Below are 14,633 nucleotides of genomic sequence, written 5' to 3'. Positions count from 1 at the left end.
TCTGTATATAAAAATCATCAAAAATAGTCATGGAGACTGGGGTGTAACTCCAATGTAGACCACTTTCTCAGCATGTTCAAGGCTCTGGCACCATAAAAAACAAACAAGCAAAAAATAGTTATAGTTGTGGTTATTTTCCTAATTTCACAGAAACCAGCTAAATTCTTGAAACTGCTGATTCATGAAAGTGCTGATTGAACAGAGAATTCCACTGGGCCCTGTCCCATTCAACATGTTTATAATAGCGTAAGACATGGTTAAAATGATGATTAAATTTCTAAATAACATAAAACTGAACAAGATACAATGCTTCAGCTGTCACCCAAAACACTGGCACCAAAGCCTACAAGATGAAATTTGATGGGAGTTCAAGGAGGGGCCTGTGTTTGATCTTCCTGACACCTACACTTGAAACTGGATTAGCAGTGTGTCTCATCTAAAGGATCCTCTTGACTTGAGTGTGAGATGAGCTAAGAACATGCGAAGTCCTGTAACTAATGCTGACTTGGTTTCCTTGATGAGATGGCAGTGTCCCAAAGAACAAAACAGATAAGAAGGATATAGCAGGCCCCAGCTGCAATGGACAGAGAAGGCTACTCTCTCCTCATTAAAACACTATTACCCTTCTCTCATGAAGTGGGAGTGGGCACATGCAGATTTAGATTACATTGCTATTGGTCCAATTTTTAAGTTACCAAAATTTCTATAGCAACCTCAGGAAATAGGAACACTTATGAGTATTTTGTTTGTTTCTTTGTTTTTAAACAATTAAAATTAATTGTGGCAACAATTTAAAAACTACTCAAAGGAACAAAAAGTAAGGAAGAAGAAAAGGAAAGGGTTATAGTAATACTGATTACTACGACATGTTCATATTCTCATTTTTGAAGCACTAAAGTTTTCTATTTTATTTAAAAGGAAACTACTGATAATAGTCACTTCTGATATTTTCTTCCATCTCCAAACTAATTTTGTTTTATTTATAATTTTTTAAAAATTGGCTACATACTGCCACTGGGTGGTGCTCAAAGTCCACAAAATCATCTTACAAATGCAAAAAGCAAGCAAATAACAGCCAACCACTGACTGTTTTTCAGATACATTTAAAATATTTTTTCTTTCTTATTGATGCATATTCCTGTAAGAAGGCCCAGAGGCTGCCCTTGGGACCAGACAGTCCATATGGCTCCAGCAACTATCGCCTTGGGAAAATCAAATGCAAAATGCCACTCAGACAACCAATTATTACACTATTTTAGATAAGGCAACTTGCACTTTCCCCCCTTTGTCAAACTCCTGAAAGGAAAGGTTGCAAACCAGAGGAGAAAAGAATAATGAGCTTTTTCATTATCTATACAACATGGGCTGAAAGGTCTTTTGACAAAGAGAAGATGCAAATAGGGTGTGTCCCCACTGGCTCCAACTCTATTAGCATATTCTTTTGTAGTTTTACTCGAATTCTTTCCAATTTTCAGTATTCTTTTCCTGTGTTGATTTATTTAATACATGTGTAACAAAATATACTTAAGTAATAACAATAACTGGTGGTACTGAGTAATAACAAAATAGCTAACACTTCAAAGTCATTTATTATATGAACATCTTGCCTCCTCATCCCTTTTAATATAGCAACGCTATGAGAACAGAATCATTATCATCCCCATTTTGCAGGTATGGAAACAAAGGCTCAGCAAGATTTAGTAACTCTGCAAGGATTCACAGCTAGGAAATAGCAAGATCCAGCTCAGATGCCTTTATGCACCAAAATGTATGCTCTTCTTTATATAAGCACATTTCACTGAGATCCAGATCAGCAATATCCTTATTCAGCAAGAGAAGATGTTGGGGTTATGAACCATTTTGCCGACCCTGTACCATGAGCCCCTGGGTCTACAGAGCAGCAATGTAATCTGAAGTAAAGGAAGACAATGCCCTGGTCTTATGGAGGGGGAGGTTCCCCCACCCAAATTAAGCTCCAGTGCCCTCTGCTCCACGCAGAGAGGCTCAGCAGAGTCTAGATTCTACCACTGCCCTTGTAGGGAAGTTCAAACTCTCTCTGAAGTTTCAATAATTGAGTCAGCTGAAGCAAACCAACAACAGACAGATCAACAGGAGAAAAGGCACACAGACTTATTACCATGCACATGAGCACAGGAGCCACATAAAACATGAAACTCCAAGAAGGGCCAGTGGTTAAATGCTTCTTCCGAGGGGAAGGAACCAGAGACTGGAGACACTTTGAAAGGGGGGCAAACAATAATGGAGGGTGGAGATCAATGAGCCTGGAAGAGAAGACAATGGCCTGGGACAAAATTCCTCTGGGCTTGAGGTGTGGTGTTTGATTTCCAGTCCTCTCATCTGAGGTGAGTTTAACCTCCCCTGGTTAATGAAATTTCAGGAAGAAGATTGAAAACAGTTGTGGTCCTCTTAGGGTCCATCCAATATTTAGTTAGATAAGGGAACTTCAGAGAAAGCCCTCCTCTACATTTGTGGCTCTTTAACTGTTCTCAGTTGACTACAAAGTCACATATTTGGGAATGTCATTTTCTGAGCCCAGTGCCCTCCATTTCCAACCCGTGGCAGTAGCTGGAGAGCACCCCTAAATCTTAGTGGCTATGAGACCCTGGGTAGGTTACTTAACCTCACTTATACTTTTAAACCTTTTAAAATAACAATAATAACTAAATCCATAGGATATTATGTACATAATGTGCACAATGTTCCCAATGGCACTTGACACACTCTACAAGCTGATTAATGTTGACCATTATCATTATCATTGATTCAAGATCTCTAAATCTGCACCCTCTTCCCTCCTTATCTTCTCCTCCACACACGACCATTGTCTACCTACCATGTGAGCGCCCTGCCCTTCATCCGCATCTTTCCCCTTCTGAATCCTGCACCTGATTGATAGATCAGTGCAACTAAGATTATGATATTCTACATACTTGTCACAATTTGTAGTTATATACTTATTTTTTTTCATTTGTTTACTTGCTTATTTCCTATCTTTGCCTCCTAAATATAAACTTCTCAAGGGAAGGATTACATTATTTTATTTACTAATATATACCCAACACCTAGCACAGTGCCTATTATAAAGCAGATACTCAAAAAATATTTGTTGTTTAATGAATGAATGAATATGTGATGTGACGGAGTCTGACATGCATTAGAGAAAGTGAATCAAATCATTTTGTTAGGGGAAATCTAGTAAGGTATCACAGAGATGGAAACATGAACTGAGTCTTGGTTATGTGATAGGATTTTCCCAGGCAGTGAAGCAGGAGAACATTCTAGGCAGTGAGAACACCGAGGCAAGGGCCACAGGCATGAAAGGATAGTGTAGGTTGGGGCTGGGACTGGTGCTCAGTGGTAGAGTGCTTACCCAGCCTGCACTAAGTCTAGGTTTGATGCCCAGCACTGAAGGAGGAAAGGGGATATGTGGGGAAACAAGGTTTCAAGGTTGGAGTAGAGCTGATTGCGGACAGTCTTGTCATTTGATAAACAGGTCATTAGCATCCATAAAACGACTCAAAACAGTAGAGTAGGGGAAGCAGAAATTAGATTAGATGGAGGATTTTCAACTTTTTATTTTGAAATAATTTTAGACTTGCAGAAAAGTCACAAAAATATATACTCTTCACCCACTCCTCCCGTGGTTAACGTCTTGCAAAACCAAAGTATAATTTTCAAAATATAGAAATTAATGCTCGTACAATACTAGTGATTAAGGACAGACTTGGTGTGAATTTCACCATTTCCCACTGAGTTCTTTTGTGTCTTCTGGGACCCAAACCAAGAGTCCCACCTTGCCTTTAATGGTTGTGCCTCCTCCCCTCTGTGGCAGCTCCCCGTCTTTCCTAGTCTTTCATAAGCTTGACATTTTCAAGGAGTACTAGCCTGTCATTTTGTAGATCATCTCTCAATTTGGGTTTGCCTGATACTTTTTCATGATTAGATTGGGATTGGGCTCTTCTCAGGGCATCGTTCAGGGGGTTATGATGTGGAAAACACTTGATTACTGGTGATGTTAACTCTGGTCACTTCATTAAGATGGTGTCCACAAAATTTCCCCCCTGTAAAATTATGATTTTTCCCTTGGTGGTGAATATATATAGTGAAGTGCTTTTATAATTTTGTTGTGTATATTTAATGTATAAATATTATGTTACAGGATACATCTAGATGGGAAAATGATTAATTTTGTTAAATAAATGTTATGATGATCAGGCATGGTAGTACAAATCTATAATTCCACAGATTCAGAAGGCTGAGGCAGGAGAATTACAAATTCAAGGCCAGCCTCTATAAATTAGAGAGACATTGTCTCAAAATAAAATTTTAAAAAAAAATAAAACAGTTGGGATGCAGCTCAGTGGCAGAGGGCTCATGGGTTCAATCCACAGTACTGTAAATAAGTAAAGAAATAAATATCATTATGTGTATTTAAGGTATAAACATGATGTTATAAGACATATGGATAGTAAAATAGACACTATGATGAAGCAAATTAACATATCCATAATTTTACACATTTTCTGAAATAAATACTTGACCATGCAAATATTTTGTTCTCCTCAAAATTCTACCCACTAAGGTGAGCACCAACAGTGGATCTTGCCTACAACAATTGCTACTGTGGAAGTTCTATTTTCTTCATTCCTTTCACATCGATGGGAATTCTTCCATAAGGAAGAAGAAGTCTCCCTTCTCCCTATTTATGTAAATATTTTTCATTCATATTAGTATGGATTTGTGTATATCTATCTTCTGAGTTATAATCCATTACTATTTCTATTTTTTTTTTTTTGCTCAAAACAAAAAAACATTTTTGGCCATTGGAAGTTCTTTTAGGTCAGTGGCTGTGCCTTTTCAACAATCCTCTATCAGCAGAAGTTTCTAACTTGGAGATTTTATTTCATCTTTTAAAATGAAATCAACCTACTGGGTTGACCATACCTGTAGTCTCATGAACTCAGGAGACCTAGGAAGGAGGAAGACTTGAGCTGAGAAGTTCAGGTACAGCCTGGGCAACATAGTAAGAGCCTGTCTCAAAAAAGAAAACAAAATTAGCCTGTGCAAAGATTCTACTGCAATGTGCAATGCTGAAAAGACTTCTCACCCATTTCTTCTCCAATCCTTGGAACAGACTGATGAGGAGACTTAGAAAATACCAGAGGCTACTATCAAATGGACAGTATAATTCTGAATTATCTCCTGCCATCACAGGAGGGACTGTGAGGACAGGTGTGAGAAGAAATATGCTGTCCTTGGGACGGTACCTGAGTCACATGTGGAGCCCTGCAGATACCGTCTCCTTCAAAGCTACAATCAGTACCTGTTATTGGGTCTGTACAGAATCCTTCAAGTCAGCTCTATTGCAAAATGGGGGTAAAAAGAAAAAAAATAGAGTTTCCCCAGCACAGGAAGTTTGGGAAATAAAGTTTTTGGAAATGAAGCTTGCTAACCCTGCTTCTAAGCTGCCCTTGGCCATAGAGTCCTTGTCCTTTTGTAACAGAACTTCAATCTGCATCTCCCCTGAAGTTCCTGGCTTATCAACTTGCCCCTCAAGATACTTCTGGAAAAGAAAGCCAGTCATCTGGGCAATGTGGGTCTGTCTGGGCAGCTTACAGAGTTCAGGGAAAGCTAATGGGAAAGAAAGAGACTTGAATATCTCCAGTGTAGGGTAAGCAAGTAGATCACCTCTGACCCCCAAATTCCACCACAAATAGCTGCTTTCCATTCCTATGTTGTTATTGGAGTTGGGCCAAACTATAAGATGGAATTATGCCATTTCTATTCTAAAAGATAATCGAAGATTTACTGAGATTCTGACATCAGGAATGAAAGAGTCTGGAAACTTCAAAGGTTGATGCAACTGGTTGGCAGGCACCCTTGAAAACTGTGGACTCAGTGCTGAATACTTCCAAGACGTGGTACGGAATGGAGTATATGCAAGAGAGCCTGAGACCAGCCTAATGGGCCTGATTATCTACCACGACTCTGCCTCCTTTTCTCACTCCTTTCCTGCTCCTGAGGGAGTAGGAACCATGAAGTACAGCAGCAAAGAGGTCCAACTACAAACCCCTCGTGTGAATGAATTACCAGCACAATAGGCACAGCGAGGCGAAAAGAAACAATTTCCTTCAAAGGTCAGGAGTCACTGGTTTCATCCCAATTGGGCCAATAACTCTTTAAAACCTTATCAGCAAATTATTTTCACCATCCTATCCAAATTCAGATCTCAAGTTCACACAAAGGGACACATTAGTAAATAAGCCCATAGATACAAAAGTACTTGTATGTATTTACTTGTCCGTCTCCCAACCACAGGAGAGAAAATGGACTTGGCAGGAGATGCCTATGAAAGCACTTATAAACATCTTTATGCTCACTAATATAAAACAACAAAGAGAGTAAATCACATGAAAATAATGTTAATGGCATTCTACACATCTTAAATTAGCAATAACAAGTTACTATTGAATTAATTATATTTTCCGGCCTCTGTTTGCTAAATAATTCTTAGGATCTCCTTTCCTGATTGTTCTGTAGTTGCTTTTGTGTAGACTTTGTTTTGCTGCAGATGGCAACCTGTCTTTTCTCCCCGCCACCCCATATTTCTAGTCCCCAAGCCAACTGCTTCCCCCACCTTTCATGTGATGGCACACAGAAGAAAATACAGTGATCTAGAAGGCATTTGGGGGATGACCATATGTCCATATGGAGCTTGGTTTTCATTTTTTTAATTATAGGTATGAACAAAAACTATCAAATTTGTATAAAACTTTCAAATAAAATATTCTCAGAATTGTCACTGAGAAATTTGAACATTTTTTATCATTTTTATTAGATTTTATGGTGAATATGAAATTCATCAAGACTTTTCAGTGAAAATCAGCAAAAACCTTCATGCATGTAGGTAATAAAAAAAAACTTTTAAAGCCATTTGTTTCACATTTATTCAGAACTTTATCGTAGTTTAAACTTTACATTAAGGGGCTAATGGCTTTTCTTTTTCTTTCATGACAAATATGTCTAAACTCTTGTAATAACGTGAATTGATTTTGAAATTTAATTTAACTTATTAAATATTTCTAAATAATATTTAAAGGCGAGGGATGTATCTCAGTGGTAGGGTATAGCATGTGCAACACCCCAGCCTGTGTTCAATCCCCGGTACTGAAAATGGTAATGTTGTGGCTATAGAGACACATAGTGCATTATGTGTCTAATGCTCTATAGTGCATTAGAGCCGCCACTCCAAAGCTAGTTGAATGCCACTAAAAGAACACATCAGAGGCACACAAACATGAGAATCCCACAAATATGAAGACAAATGTGCCCAGCAAACTAGACCCACCTGCCAGGCCTTCCTAGAAAACACAGGCTCTCCCCAGCCTCCCGCTCCAGCTCTTCCAGAAGCACCACAAGCCATTTGTCCACAAGGGGCAGCCGTGAGCTCTGCAGCAACTGAAGAAATAGATCCCATTTGCTGTTCAGGAGAGCTACTCTTTGGTCCAGCTCATCTTCACTGTCCTGGGGTTCACTTGTGTCTTCAGCTTCAGGAACCACCCTCAGAGCCTACTCTGCTCATTCAAATGGTGAGTGCATCTCTGATGTTTTGACTCTTCCACAGCAGAGTGGCTCACGAAGACACACAGTCACTAGAATAACTGCAGTGATAACTATCATTTAATTTAGATAATTAATAAGTTATCTCCCTAATACCAAGGTGAAGGCTTTAGTTCCTCCTGACATAATAACTTCAACACAAGCACCTGCCTGCAGCCCTTCATACACAAAGCCTTTCCTCCATCTCCACAAAGATGTGGTGCATTTTTAGGTAAACCCCAGGCTCCGACTCTTCCTCCTCCTTTATCTTTCTGAAAAATTTTGGACAGACCACTACTTCTGCTCTGCCTCCCACTTATCTATGTTTACCCTCAACATAAGTTGCAATTGTGGAAAACTAGTATAGAAATAAATTGGCACATGCTGAAATTCTACTTAACTATTTTTGACAGACAATTTACAACTAAATGACTTTAATTCAAATGCACCTTCTGATCAAGAGCATTTGAAGGAATGGAAATGGTTTTAGGACTTTCCACTTTGCGCTCCTTCTTTCGCAAACATCCCATTAACAGAAATGGTCTTAAAACAGAATGTCTTTGTTGGAATCCTTTTTAGAAATTTTCAGTTTCTAAAATTGATGCTTCTTCAGAGATTCCTCTCCCAAACCCATTTTTCCTCTCTCTCCTTCCCCAATTCTGGGCTTGTGAGTCCTTGAGAGGAGTGAGGGCTGGAAGTCAGGGTCAATACCAACATACTTCTCAGAGCATGCACAGCTCTAGGGTTCGACAGGGAAATCATTAAAAAAAAAATCCACCATTATTTCCTTTTTATGCCTCCCATTTTGATGTTTGATGCAATAATTAACTTCTCTCTTTGCTCCAAGGAAGCTCAGACTCAGCTTCAGTTCTTTCTGAAAGCAATGTTTAATGTTTATAATTCCATATGCTACACAATTTTAAATAGGAGAATACAGAAATCCTACTAGCTTTCAGAACAGGGAGAGAGCTTTGTGTTTCTCCTCCTAAGGGCTGAAGTAAATTTGAGTTACTAATTAAGAGCAAAAAGAAAGTGTCAGAAGAGTCACTGAGTAACTCGAGTAGTGCAAGGAAGTCCAAGCTTCCAGACAAAACATCAGTAGACAATGCACAGTTGAGATTTCATTTCTTTTAATACAAGGGCACCTCATCCTGCACCAGTCTCCAAGAGCATTCTATTCAATGTCCAAGGAAAAATAGTTTCTTTGAAGGAAAATCAAAACCTTCATGTCTTTGGAAAGAAATAAGAGTTTCAAAGAAGCAGCACAAAGCTAGAGGTTTCTCAGTCTCTACACAACCAAACCTTTTTGTGTCTTCAGTCATTTATCCAGCTTTCAAATGGATATGGTGCCACATGCCCTGCTTCAAAGTCTGCAAGGGGTTGAGCAAGACTCGTTGACACATTAGTCGTGGAAAGCTCTGAGAAAGTAAAAGTGCTGTGCTAATGTCACATGGTTTAGTTTTGTTTAAATTTTTATCCGATTTAGCAGACCTCTGGTCTCACTGAGGGTTGTGGTTCTGAGCCATTTTTTTTCATGTTCATTTACACATGTATTTTTTGTTGTACTCTTCTTTTCTTTATCAGATTCTGGGCATCTCTTCTAATTTCCCCATAAATAGAAAAGCCAAACAAAACTGCACTTAGGACAATATTTTCTCCAGAAGAATAAGAATAAGTAAGACATCAGCAGTGGAACTGCAGGAAAAGTAGGAAGAGAAATAATGTTAACAAGAAGGAAGAACTCAGGTGTCAACTGAGATTTTTATCACTTGGAGATATTATCTCTCCAAAAATACAAGAGTCACATTAGGATAATGAGACTATTGGCAGAGTTGTCATGTAAGGTTGCACAGTTTGTGTAGTGCATGAGTACCCAGCCAGGGAATTAGGAATAATGAATATCCAGACCACTCTCTGCCTCTACCTGAAGGGAAAGGCTTTTGAAATTATGGAGCCATTATTCAAGATGCTGCACCTGCCCAAAGAGGCCATCTTCTTCCAATCTGTACAAAGGTTCCCTCTAAGCTAGACATCTTAACTATGGGTGATTATTAGATTCCAACAGTGAGGGACGAGTGCAGCAAGCAGGTAGAGGGATTTTGCCTTCTTCTTTAACCCCTTTCTGTCATCTCGGGAGCTACAGATTTTCCCAGCAGCCCTCCTCACCTCTCTCCCTTCCCACTAACATTTTTCTTCCCCCTACTTTTTATGCAATCTCATTCTTCTTTCTCTTCCTTCCCCTCATCTCTCCCTCTAATTTTTTCTTGCCCTTTACTTTTACGTCCAGGAGACAGACTGATGGACAAGAACTGTTCCTGTCTCATTGATCTCCTCCTTGAGTCATAAACATCGGTAATATCCCTGTAATCACCGGAGTTTCTGCTTGTGGTCAAATCTTGGATATCCAACTACATAGTAATAGAAATTTGCTTCCTTAATCTTTTTAATATTCTGCCAAAATGCCTGTTATGGTTTAGATATCCCCTTAAAAGCTCACATGTGAGACAATGCAAGAATGCTCAGTGGTGAAATTATTAGATTATGAGACATGTGACCTAATCGATGGATTAAAACAAAGATATGGATTAACTGGGCAGTTACTATAGGCAGATAGGGTGTGGTTGGAAGAAAGAGGTCACTGGGGGTGTTCCTGTGGGGTACATATTGTGTCACTGGTGAATAGAGTCCTCTCTCTTCCTCTCTTTCCTGGTTGCCTCATCCTGAGCTGCTTCCCTCTGCCACACCCTTCTGCCATGATGTTCTGCCTCTCTTTGGGCCCAGAGATGCAGAGTCTGCTGACCATGGACTGAACCTCTGAAGTCATGGGCCAAAAATTTTTTTTCATGTCTAGGTTGTTTTTGTCAGATCTTTTGTTCACAGCAATGAAAAAACTAAAGTACTACCCTGTCCCCAGTGACCAGAATCCAGAAACTGCCATACAGACAGAACCAGTGGCCTATTAAATTAACATAGCTTGTGACATTGATACCCACCTGCATCACTACAGACAGATATGTTGTCATTTAAAAGGAAGGTGCTTGGTATTCTGTGTCTTGGCCGCAAGGCCGGAATCTCACAGGGGAGCTATCTGGCTGAAATGAATCACAGGAAACTTTTTGACAGAAGCACCCCTCAAACATGTGCGTATTCTACCATTAGTACTTCTTTTAGATATTTTTCACAGAAGGGCTTGAGACAAAATTACCAGCCTCAAATTTCTGCCTCTCTTCTTCCTTGATGCTTATATACTTCAGATTTTTATGATCTTCTCTCTAGAGGGTTCATATCAGAGTTTTCAGATTGATGTCCCAAAAGTCATAACGACCATTTTCTCAGTATCAGACTCATCCAGAATCTACCCTTGGTGGCCCAGCATCTATTCTTCATGCCCTAAACCTTCCCAAGCAGTTCCTGCCATTTAATTCACCACTAATGACCCGCAAGACTGTCTCTCCAGTTTTTTTTTTCTTTTTTTTCTTTTCTTTTTTTTTTCATGGTACTGGGGATTGAACCCAGGAACACTTAACCACTGAGCTACATCCACAGCCCTATTTTCTTTTTTTCTTTCTTTGAGACCAGGCCTGACTAAATCACTGAGGCTAGCTTTGAACTTGCAATCCTCCTGCCTCAGCTTCCCAAGACACTGGGTTTACAGGCTTGCACTACCATGCCCGGCTGCAGTCTTTTCTTAAAACTCCACGTCCAGGCATATTCACACAGTGTTTCTCAAACACTTGGGAGTTTCCCAAACTGAATTTCCTATCTCGCCTCTCTGCTGCCCCAGACCACGTCCCAAGTGCCGACAAGTCATTGACCGTCTGGGAATCACACACACAATCATGTCTTCATTCCTCCTAATGCCTCCCAAGTCTGTCTTCCTACTGCACTCACTCTCACCAACTGTAGATAACAGTAGATCATCGCTGTCTTCTTTTTGCAAGACAGTCACAAAAGCCTCAAAGAGTAACCCTGGGTCCAGTATCTCACTTCTTCAAATCCTCCTTTGTTTGCTGCCAGAATGATTTTTCTAATCTGCAAAGCAGAGCGTATTTTTCCTTTAATAAAACTTCTCATACTCCTCCCTTAAGGACTCCTACTGCAAAGAGAACAAACAGGTGGTTTGGGAGGGGTCAGGAGATCAGGATCTGGAAAGCCCCACCCACAGCCTGAAGTTTCTTTTTAAGGCATTGCTGGTTTTTTTAATCCTAGTTTGGCAATTCTCTGTTATATTCTATGTAATGCATGATTTTTTTTTGCTGTTTTAAATGAAAATTCTATTTCCCCAAATATTCAAGCAAAATTGATCTGTAGAAAGGTACTTGTTTATTCTGTCTTATCAGAAAAACCTGAGGCCCTCCAGTTTGAGAAGACAGGATCCTAATTGAAATCCACATTACTTTGCATATGCTACAAGGACTTTCTTGACAGATGCCTGTTTGTCCCTACAGCTTCAGCCCTCCAGCATGCTTCCTGAAGTCCAGTTACACTGAACCTCTGACAATTCTGTGACTATCATACTGAGACATTCAGGAACCACCTTAGTGGAACGGAGGCTGAGACAGTGAAATAAACCCCCAAGTGTATTGAACTGTTACCCTTTGTGGTGTGACATGTTGCTTCTCTGTCCCAGTATTCTTCTCATGAAACCCTGATAAAACCACTGAAGCAGACTATTTACACATGATGAAATTGTTACCAGGGAAACCCTAAATAAACCCGCTAGCTTTACTTGTTCTTAGTTAACTTAGAAATCTAATTTTGGAGGTCATGCAGCTGGACAATACATTGTTAGTTTCCCACTAGCTTTACTGTACATAACACCTCTGATGTGTGGGTTAGGATGGTAATGGTTGCCTGGGTTACTTTTCAGGGACTTGAAACTAGAAACACTGACTCTTGGGTTTGCAGGTGTCTGATGAGTGACTAGAATGAGATCTCTGTCTTCATATTATGTCTGACCCCTTTGCTGCCTTAATAATTAAAGTCAGGTTCTACTTGTTGACATTTTTGCTTGCCCATTTAGAACTGGTATGTGTTTTCTTGTCCTTCAGCCCTACCATTAGGTCCAGATCAAGGTACAAGACCAGGATGTTTGCACAGGATGATGGTTGCAGCTACAAGAGTAACTCAGCAGTTCTAGAACAAGTTCACAGCCTGCCTGTCTCATGCAAGAAGAAATATCTTCTGGAACTGTGCTCCTGGCCAGTAGAAAATTACCAAGCTCTGGCCCATCCCAGCAAATCAATAGAAACTCACATGTCCCTTTTTTCAGGTAGCAGCCTTGTCCCTTGATGAGTGCTATCTCCCTCCAGCCGAAGACACAGTTACCTGCTTTGGCTGAAGCGCAATTAAAGCCTTGCCTGTATATTCATGCTCACTTGACTTGATTTTGTTTCTATCACCAAGTCAAAAGCTCCCGACTCCAATATTGGAAACAATGCTATTTCCCATTTCAGGATGTTTGCTTCTGCTGTTTTCTCAAACAAGAATGCACTCCTTCACCCATTTCTCTATTTATCTTCTAAACCCAGCTCAAGTATCACCTTGCCTTGTGAATTTTATCATAACAAACCCCAGCAGGCTGAATTAGCCATTCCTCCCTTTATACCACCTAAGTCCAGATCCCTCCCTTGACATGCACCTCACTAGATCATGATGTGTTGTTCACAGTACTCATCGGACTTTGCAATGCTTCAGGAAAGGGTCTGTGTCTTATTCATCTTGGCCTTCCCAAGACCAGTTCCATGTGAGACACATGGCAAAATGGGAGGTCCTATGGCTATGATATACTGTTCATTTGGGTTGATTTGGCTGATCTGGATGACCGTGGGGATATTCCTCCGTCTCTCCATACTCTTTTCGTGTCCCTCTGTCAAATAAGAGGAACTCAGACCAGCAAGGATACTCCAGTCAAGTATGTGTCAGGAGCTCTCCTCCAACCAATGAGCCCTCCAAGTATGTGTTGAGCCCTCCAGACTGGACACACAGTAGGTGCTCAATAAATACCTACCATACATTTGGGGTTTTTTAAATTTGCATTTTGGATTGTGTGTGTATGTGTGTGAGTGTCTGTGTTTTGTTTGTTTGTTTGTTTGCAGTACTGGGCATTGGACTTAAAGCCTCCACTCATGCTAAGCAAACACTCTACCACTGAGCTACCTTCTCAGCCACTCTGCTAGACATTTGAATGAACCAATGATCAGCACCAATGTTCTCTCAGGTTATGCCCCCTTATCTTTTTTTCAACATTACAAAGAATCTAGAAATCTCTGAATCCTCACAACCCAATTGAGTGTCAACATAATGCACTCAATAGGTGCATAATAAATAAATGAATGAACAAAAGAACTAACATCTTCATGTGCATTCCAAAGCTTCTTAAAAAGTACATGCACCCATTTTACCTTTTCACTTTGATATCAGGTGTTTTCCAGCATACCAAGGAACTGGTTTGCCACACAGAAATGGAATTTAACAAATCAGTGATGGTTGAAACTTTTTTGAAAACTTTATTTGCTACTAATGTTATATTCTAAAATTTCAGACTCATGTTTCAAAATTTTGATCTCCTACAGGAGAAGAGATTTTGGGGGGCTTTGATCTCCACCATGAATAATATGATTTAATGGATATGAAACTGTTGTCCCCAAGGCAAGGATAACCCTGTTTCTAGGTATACATGCTCAATAAAATATGAATTTGAGGGGTTGGGGTTGTGGATCAATGGAAGATCACTTGCTTGGCACATTTGAGGCACTGGGTTCCATTTTCAGCACCACATAAAAATAAATAAAATAAAGGTATTGTGTCTATCTAAAGCTAAAAAAATTTTTTAAACATGACTTGGAAGCATAGTACTACTCTGAAGCATTTTGCTAGAACTAAGTGAAGGTGCTGGTATTCTACCTAGCCCACTGGGAGTACTCAAAGGATGTCTTGCTCCTTACTTATTCATTTTCACTCAGCCCTGATCATGGAATATAAGATCTGATGCCTCTGAAATTTCAAAGTAA

General features: G+C 39.8%; 1 long non-coding RNA gene across 1 annotated transcript; it reads right to left on the bottom strand.

Annotated features, from left to right (window-relative positions):
* Positions 1 to 3,580: 3,580 nt before the first annotated feature.
* On the bottom strand, positions 3,581 to 5,095 carry LOC144365872 (uncharacterized). The gene is made up of 2 exons (XR_013424603.1): positions 4,966 to 5,095; positions 3,581 to 4,414 (listed from the first exon to the last, which is right to left on the bottom strand). It is a non-coding gene; the product is annotated as an uncharacterized LOC144365872 (long non-coding RNA).
* Positions 5,096 to 14,633: the final 9,538 nt, after the last annotated feature.

Source organism: Ictidomys tridecemlineatus, chromosome 8, assembly GCF_052094955.1.
Source record: "Ictidomys tridecemlineatus isolate mIctTri1 chromosome 8, mIctTri1.hap1, whole genome shotgun sequence".
Lineage (NCBI taxonomy): Eukaryota > Metazoa > Chordata > Mammalia > Rodentia > Sciuridae > Ictidomys > Ictidomys tridecemlineatus.
Note: the sequence above shows the minus strand (reverse complement) of the source record. Positions and strands in the feature narration are given on the sequence as shown.